This window comes from Rhinopithecus bieti, unplaced genomic scaffold (assembly GCF_001698545.2).
Source record: "Rhinopithecus bieti isolate Rb0 unplaced genomic scaffold, ASM169854v2 scaffold_49814, whole genome shotgun sequence".
Lineage (NCBI taxonomy): Eukaryota > Metazoa > Chordata > Mammalia > Primates > Cercopithecidae > Rhinopithecus > Rhinopithecus bieti.
The window spans coordinates 1-9,055 of record NW_016819533.1 but is presented as its reverse complement, the minus strand read 5'-3'; the positions used below and the strand labels follow the sequence as shown (position 1 = coordinate 9,055).

General features: G+C 40.7%; 1 pseudogene; it reads right to left on the bottom strand.

Annotated features, from left to right (window-relative positions):
• Nucleotides 1-1,868: 1,868 nt before the first annotated feature.
• LOC108519797 (la-related protein 4-like) lies at nucleotides 1,869-3,937 on the bottom strand (annotated as a pseudogene).
• Nucleotides 3,938-9,055: the final 5,118 nt, after the last annotated feature.

Below are 9,055 nucleotides of genomic sequence, written 5' to 3'. Positions count from 1 at the left end.
TAGAGCCTTGAATGACTGTGACCAAAATGCTGATAGTGATATGGACAATAAAGTCCTGGCTGAGGTGGTCTCAGATGGAGATGAGGAACTTGTTGGCAACTGTAGCAAAGGTGACCATTGTGATGCTTTAATAGAGACTGACAGCATTTTGCCCCAGCCCTAGAGATCTGTGGAACTTTGAACTTGAGAAAGATAATTTAGGGTACCTGGTGGAAGAAATTTCTAAGTGATAAAGCATTCAAAATGAAGCAGAGTATAATAGTTTGGAAAATTTGCAGCCTGATGATGAGATAGATAGAAAAGAAAACCAATTTTCTGGGGAGAAATTCAAGTCAGCTGCAGAAATTTGCATCAATAACAAGAAGCCAAATGTCAATCTCCAAGAAAATGTCTACAGGGAATGTCAGAGATCTTTATGACAGGCCCTCCCATCAAAAGCCTTGAGGCCTAGAAGGGAAAATGGTTCCTGGGCCAGGCCCAGGGTCCCCTGCTCTATGCAGCCCCAGGACATGGTGTCCTGCATTCCAGCTGCTTCACCTCAAACTGTGGTTAAAAAAGCCTAAGATACAGCTCAGACCATTGCTTAAGAAGGTGTAAGTCTCAAGCCTTGGTGGCTTACACGTGGTGTTGAACCCGTGGGTGCACAGAAGTAAAGAACAGAGGTTTGGGAACCTCTGCCTAGATTTCAGAGAATGTATGAAAATGACTGGATGTCCAGGCAGAAGTCTGTTGCAGGGGCGGAGCCCTCATGGAGACCCTCTGCTGGGGCTATGTGTGACAAAATGTGGGGTTGGAGCCCACACACAGAGTCCTCACTGTGGCACAGATTAGTGGAGCTGTGAGAAAAGAGTCACTTTTTTCCAGACCCCAGAATGTTAGATCCACCACCAGCTTGCATAGTGCAACTGGAAAAGCCACAAATAATAAATTCCAGCCTGTTAAAGCAGTTGGGAGGGAAGCTGTACTTTGCAAAGCCACAGGAGTGGAGCTCCCCAAGCCATGGGATTCCACCTGTTGCATCAACCTGAGCTGGATGTGAGACATGGACTAAAAGGAGATCATTTTGAAACTTTAGGGTTTAGTGACTGCCCTATTGTATTTCAGACTTACATGGGGCCTGTAGTCCTTTTGTTTTGGCCAATTTCTCCTACATGGAATGGATGATTTTACCCAAATGCCTGTACTTCCATTGTATCTGTGAAGAAACTAACTTGCTTTTGATTTTACTGGATCATAGGTGGAAGGGACTTACCTTGTCTCAGATGAGACTTGGGAGTTGGACTTTGGGGTTAATGTTGGAATGAGTTAAGACTTTGGAGGACTGTTGGGGAGGCATAATTATGTTTTGAAATGTGAGTACATGAGATTTTGGAAAGATCAGGGGTCGAATAATATGGTTTGGCTGTGTCCCCACCCAAATCTCATCTTGGATTGTTGTTCCCATAATCCACTCTTGTTGTGGGAGGGACCCAGTGGAAGGTAGTTGAATCATGGGTGAAGTTACCCTCATGCTGTTCTCTTAATAGTGAGTGAGTTCTAATGAGATCTGATGTTTTTTTATAAGGGTATTTCCCCCCTTTTCTTGGCACTTCTTCCTGCTGCCATGTGAAGAATGATGTATTTGCTTCTTTTCTGCCATGATTATGTTTCCTGAGGCCTTCCCAGCCCTGGGGAACTGTGAGTCAAGTAAATCTATTTTCTTTATAAATTACCCAGTCTCAGGCAGTTTTATAGCAATGTAAGAGCTGCCTAATACACTATCACTCACAACTCCAAAATCCATAATGATTTAAGGATATACTTTCTCATGTTTCCTTCCTGGTTACCACCTCCACTCCAAAGCAGTTCAATATAGCTGTGGCTCAAGATTAATAGGAAAAAAGAGAAACTTTTGAATAGTTTTTTGGGGTTGCCTTTATTGTTTTGTACTTTGGTGATCTGGGTGGTACGTATTCCTCTTTGCCATTATATTGAGTAATTCCCTGAGGTATAGTCCTATGGCTAAACTGGCATCTCTTTTCCTTGATTTTCCACGTTTTCCCTGAGAATGGTATTGGCTCCAAAGCCAGAATAATCCTTACTCGTCTTGGCTTCTGGCTTCTCATGTGGTTCCTCAATGGATTTCTCAGGAACTTCCTTGTCTTCATTTTGGTGGTAGACACTACAATGAGTGACTTTCCCAGAGTGGCTGCACAGAAACTGAAGATGGCTCTTTAGGGAGCTTTTGGCACACTTCAGCATAAATTAACTTTAGGGGTTCCTGTAGATCCACAGCTGCATCTGCATTTATGTTATTATTATATGGTGAAGCAGTATTTGTCATTGATAACTTTGTAGCACTTGGAGGAGAAACTGATATAGTCATCTGGTTGAAACTGTACCTCTGAACAGTGGAATTGTCTATTAGATCTTTTCTTGCTGAGTTGTGGTTAATGTAGAAGCTCAGCTGCACATGGAAGACTGGTACTCGAGTTGATTTACCCTGATCAGAAGTGCATTGTCTGCTCATCTACAGGCACTGGACAACAAACAACTCTTTATTATCCTTTTCTTTGTAGACACCTTTAACAGCATGAGAAATCCTATTCTCCAAAATGAGTTCCCCTGACATTCTTGATAAAGGTGGAAAATTTGAGGCTAGTAAGCCAAACTTTGTTGTTGGATCCTTTGATTCAGCTGTTGAAGGATGGGGTCTTGGGATACTATCATCTTCTCATCACCTTCAACCTCTGAAAAGAGTTCTTCTGCTTCTACCATAGTCTCCATTCTGTTTTATCTGCACAGTGGAAGTCTCCTTTTGAAGGTAAGTTTGCTCCAGATGCTTCATTACTGTAGGATTATGTTGTTCAGTTTGGAAAGTTTCTTGAACTACATGTGTTCAATGATCCACCCTCCAATAATACAAAGCCTTCTATTTAGTGTTCTGAACCACTAGATGACCTAAAATGAGGTTTCACACACTTTTTTTGGGTGGTAGACCCATATTCATAGCAGCAGCATTTATTTTATGAGACCCTAGTGAATTAAAATTATTTGCAAAACTACCATTGGGAAAGGAAGCCAGTGGTGTTTCACAGCAAAGTGCAAGATTTGGAGGTCAAGACTGAGGCAAAATACCGTAGACCGAGTACTGTTGGTGAGGATTATATACAAGCTGCATAAAGACTGGTGAGTCATATTGTGCTTGAGTTTGAATGGGCTGGCTATATATACTAGAATCCATCAGTTGATAATCATTCTTAGCAAATAAAATGTATTGATGGCCTTTATCCTTGCAATGATTGGCTTGCCCTGAAATGTTTTGACTTATTCTCTTAAGCATTTAAAAGCCTGTTGTGTGCCTGTGTCTGACTGGAAAGGGATATATCAGTTGCGATTGTGTGCAAACTCACAGATTATCACTTTGGTTCAGTTTGCACTTTTGATCAAAGCTTTTACTTCCTCTATTGATGTTCCAGACATCTAAGAATCGCAATACAATGCTTATGACTTGATCTCACTTTCTCACCCTTCTTGTCAACTTCTACCATAGGAGAAGATCTCAACACTTCAAGAATTAGATCAGGGTCTGTGGTCAACTTTTTTATTTCTTCTATGTTGGCAACTATCNTTTTAAGTCTTCTGTAGAAATTGCTGAATTGTTTTCTGTAAAAACATCATATATTTGGTAATTCAGATCTTCTGGGCTTGAAATTAGTTTTCAGTTGATTCTTCAATGCCTGTAGTATTTCTTGTAATTTCACAAGATAAAGAATACATTACTTTATATTCTTTACACATGTCTCCTGAGAGCTCTGCACTACACTCAGGATGAGCACCTGATGTAGTTACTGTTTCATGCCAAGATATTTCAGTTTCATGAGTTACTTGGGTGGCATCAGTATTTCCAGAAGCAATTTTTTTGCCATACTTTGGCATTAGGATTTAAACCAGTTCCTTTAGATGTTACCTGCGCATTTCACCTTTCTCCCTCCGCAGCCTCACATGTTGTTCGCCTCCCTCCCAGAGGGCCACAAAATGTCTCCCTGTGTACTTACTATTACCAGTGAGGTTTTTACCCTTGGATAATTTCTTACTGTTTATTAATGTCTTTTCCTTTCATATTGAATTGTTTCCTTAGCATTCCTTTTAAGACAGGTATGGTGTTGAAGAAAACCCTCCACTTTTTTTTGTTAGGGAAAGTCTTTATTTCTCCTTCATGATTAAAGGATATTATTGTAGATATACTATTCTAGGATATCATTTTTTCTTCAACACTTTAAATGTGTCATGCCATTTTATCCTGGCCTGTAAAGATTCCCCTGAAAAGTCTGCTGTCAGACATGTTGGAGCTTTACTGTGTGTTCTTTGTTTTTTCTTTTTCTCTTGTTGATTTTAGAATTTTTTCTTTATCCTTGGCCTTTGGGAGTTTGATTATTAGATTCCTTGAGAAAGTCCTTTTCGGGGTTAAATCTGCTTTGTGTTCTATAATGTTCTTTCACTTGGATATTGATATATTTCTCTGGGCTTGGGAAATTCTGTTACTATAGCTTTGAGTAACCTTCAAGCTCACTATTTTTTTCTTCTTCTTCTTGATCAATTCTGCTATTAAAGAACTCTGATGCATTGTTCAGCATGCCCGTTGCATTTTTCAGCTCCAGAATTTCTGCTTGATTCTTTTAAATTATTTCAATCATTTTGTTAAATATATCTGATAAAATTCTGAATTCCTCATTCATGTTATCTTGAATTTCTTTGAGTTTCCTCAACACAGCTACTTTAAAGTATCTGTCTGAAAAGTCCCTTCCCTGGTGCCTTACTTAATTAACTTGGTGAGGTCATATTTTCCTGGATGGTGTCAATGCTAGTAGATGTTCTTCAGTGACTTGACATTGAGGAGTTAGGTATTTATTATAGTCATCACTGCCTGGACTTATTTGTACCTGTCCCTGGGAAGACTTTCCAGATATTTGAAGGGGCTTGCTTGGGTGTTGTGTTCTAAGCTGTTTCTTCTTTACAGGGCACCTGTAAACCCACTAATGCTCTGGTTCTTGCAGACTTGTAGAGATATCATCTTGATGGTGTTTGACAAGATCCAGGAGAATTATCTGGATTATCAGCCAAAGATTCTGATTCTCTTCCCTTGTTTTTTCCCAAACAGAGTCTTTCTCTCTCTCTGTTCTGAGTCATCTAAAGCTGGGGTTGAAGTGGCACAAGCACCTCTGTGGCCACCACCACTATGACTGTGCTGGCTCAGACCTGAAGCCAGCACAGCACAGCACTGGGTTTCTCTCAAGGCTTGGTGTAAAAACTCCATGGCTACTGCCTTTGTTCATTCAAGGCACTGGGACACTACAATCAGCAAGTGGCAAAGCCAGCCAGGCCTCTTTTCTTTTTTCTTAAGGGTGGCAAGGTGCCCCATGCCCTTGTTGGGTCCAGAGGTGCCAACCAGGAGTTGGGAACTAGAGTTAAAAATCTTAGAAGTCTACCTGGTGTTCTATTGTACAACCACACTCTATTGTGGTTGACACTCAAACCACAAGTCACAGTTTTTCTCACTCTTCCCTCCACTTTCCAAAGGCAGAGGAGCTTCACCCTGTAGCTACCACCACACAAGGCATACTGCAAGAATACCACTAAAATTTTTTTAGTGCCCAAGCGCTCTTAAATCAGCTTGTATTGAATACTGCCTGGCCTGGGACTCACCCTTCAGGGTAGTTGGCTCCCCTCTAGCCCAGGAAATGTCCAGAAATGCCATCCAAAAGTCTTAGAATCAGGGACCCCAAGAGCCCACATAGTGCTATAACCCGCTGTGGCCATGTTGACACCTAAGGTGCAAGAGAAAGTCACATTTACTCTTCCCTCTCCTTTTCTCAAGCAGAAAGAGTTTTTCCTCATAGCCGCTATATCTGGTAATGTGGTGGTAATGTGCTGAGTCTCACCTGAAGCTAGCAAGGGTCAGAGTTTCATCCAAGGCCATCAACATAGTACCTATGTATCACTGCTGGTTATTCGTGGCCCACGGGCTCTCCAGTTAGCAGGCAATCAATGCTGCCAGAACTGAGTCCTTTCTTTTAAGGCAGAGGTTCCCTTCTGGCCCAGGGTGTGTCTAAAAGTGACATTTCAGAGCTCGTTTCTGGAACAGGGGCCTCCTGGCTCTGACCAGTGTCTTATTCTGCTGTGGCTGAGCTGGTATCCATGACGCAAGACAAAGTCCTCCCCACTCTTCTCTTTCCCCTCCTCAAGTGGAAGGAAGGGGTCTCTTTTGGACCCATAAGCCATGCAGCCTGAGTTTAGGGGCGGGGTAATGCCAGCACTTTCTTGGCTGGCATTACCCAGCAGTTCCTTGGCTGGCTGCTCCTGTTGGTGTCTCCATAGGTCACATACTGCACCCCCCCAACCACCACCACCACCAAGTCTACTATCTCTGGGCCTAGTTTAGCACTAAGACTCTACTAAGAGTTGCAGTTCATATGGCCTAGACTGTCTTTCAATGTAGTTGGAGACACAGGGAGCTCTAGCTGTTGGTAATGCGGTTTGTGGGAACTCAAGATTGGACCACTGGAATTGGCAATTCCCCTCTGGCTAGGGTTGGTTTAAATGCACCCTTCACGGACCGGTGCTAGCTGAGTTTTGCCCAGTTTTTGTTTCATCGGTAACAGGAGAGTGGTGAGTTCAATGCCTAACAATTGCTGTGTTTCCTCTCCCCTGGAGCCCAGAGACACTCTTCACAACATGCTACAGCTGCCAGGAATGGGGCAGGGGTAGCGTTGGTAATTTAAGACTGCTTTTTTTCTATCTATTCAGTGCCTCTTTCCGTGATATGAAGTTCAAACAAGTGCTCACCTGATTTTTGGCTCTTATGAAGGTGTTTTTTCAGTGTAGATATCTTTTAAATTGATGTCCTTGCCAGGGAAACAATCAATAGACCCTATATTGTGTCATCTTTCTCTGCCACCTCTTCCTTAAAAAAAAAAGTATATGTATATATAAAATATTATCTATATAAATATATTATATATATATATATTTATCTCCTCTAATTTTAGGTTCAGGAGTACATGTGCAGGTTTGTTATATAGGTGGTAAACCATAGGTCATGGGGGTTTGGTGTGCAAATTATTCCATCACCCAGATAATGAGCATGGTACTTAATAGGTATTTTTTCTACTCCTCTCCCCGCTCCCACCATCCCCGCTCAGGTAGGCTCCAGTGTCGTTGTTCCCCTCTCTGTGTTCATTATTTCTCATTGTTTAGCTCTCACTTATAAGTGAGAACTTGCGGTATTTGGTTTTCTGTTTCTGCATTAGTTTGCTTAGGATAATGCCTCCAGCTCCATCCATGCTGCAGCAAAGAACAAGATCTCATTCTTTTTACTAATTTTTAATTTTAATTAATCTATTTATTGTTGTTTCAATAGTTTCAGGGGAACAGGTGGTATTTGGTTACATTGATAAGTTCTTTTAGTGGTGATTTCTGAGATTTTGTTGCACCCATCACCCAAGCAGTGTACACTGTACCCAATGTGTAGACCTTTATTCCTCATCCCCCTTCCCCACTTCTCCCCTCAAGTTTCCAAAGTCCGTTGCACCATTCTTATGCCTTTGTGTCCTCATAGCTTAACTCCCACTTACAGGTGAGAACATACAATGTTTGATTTTCCATTCCTGAGTTACTTCACCTAGAATAATGGTCCCCAACTCCATTCAGGCTGCTGCGAATGCCATTATTTCATTCCTTTTTATGGCTGAGTAGTATTCCATGGTGTATATACACCACATTTTCTTTATCCACTCATTGGTTGGTGGACACTTGGGCTGGTTCCATATTTTTGCAATTTGAATTGTGCTGCTATAAACATGTATATGCAAGTGTCTTTTTCATATCTGGATCTCATTCTGTTTTATGGCTGCATAGTATTCCACTACATATATGTACCATATTTTTTATACTGTCTACTGTTAATGAGAATTTAGGTTGATTCCATGTCTTTGCTATTGTGAATAGTGCTGCAATAAATAAGTGTGTCTTTAAGTTAGAGAGATTTGTATTTTTTTTCAGTACATACCCAATAATGGAGTTGCTGGGTTGAATGGTAATTTGGTTTTAAGTTGTTTGAGGAACCACCACACTGCTATCCACAATGGCTGAACTAATTTACACTCTCACCAGCACTGTATAAGCATTCCCTTTTCTCCACAACCTCACCTGCATGTGTTATTTTTGGACTTCTTAACAATATCCACTGAGACTGGTGTGAGATGGTATTTCATTGAGGTTTTAATTTGCATTTCTCTAATGATTAGTGATGTTGAGCATTATTTCATATGCTTGTTGGTTGCATGTAGGACTTCTCCTGAAAAGTGTCTGTTCGTGTCCTTTGCCCATTTCAAATAAGTGTTTTTGATTCTTGCTTGTAAATTTAAGTTTCTTATAAATTAAGGATCCAACTTTTGTTGGATGCATAGTTTGAAAAATTTTTCTCACACTCTGAAGGTTGTTTAGTCTATTGATAGTGTCTTTTGCCGCAGGAGCTCTTTAGGTTAATTAGGTACCGTTTGCTCGTGTTTCGTTTTGTGCAATTGCTTTCGCTGTCTTCATCATGAAATCCTTGTCAGTTTCCAAGTTCAGAACGGTATTTCCTAGGGTTTTTATAGTTTTGGATTTTACATTTATTTCTTTAATCTATCTACAGTTGATTTTTGTATATAGGGTAGGAAGGAATCCAGCTGTAATCTTCTGCGTATGGATAGCCAGTTATTCCAGCACCATTTATTAAATAAGGAATTCTTTCCCTATTTCTTTTTTTTGTCGACTTTGTCAAAGATCAGATGGTGGTAGGTGTAGGGCCTTATTTCTGGGCTCCCTATTCTGTTCCATTGGTCTATGTGACTGTTTTTGTACCAGTGCCATGTAGTTTTGGTTACTGTTGTCTTGTAATGTCAGGTAGCATGATGCCTTTAGCTTTGTTCATTATGTTTATATTTGCCTTGGGTATTTAGGCTGTTTATGGTTTCATATGAATTTTTTTTTTATTTTTCTTTTCTTTTTAATTTTTAATTATACTTTAAGTTCT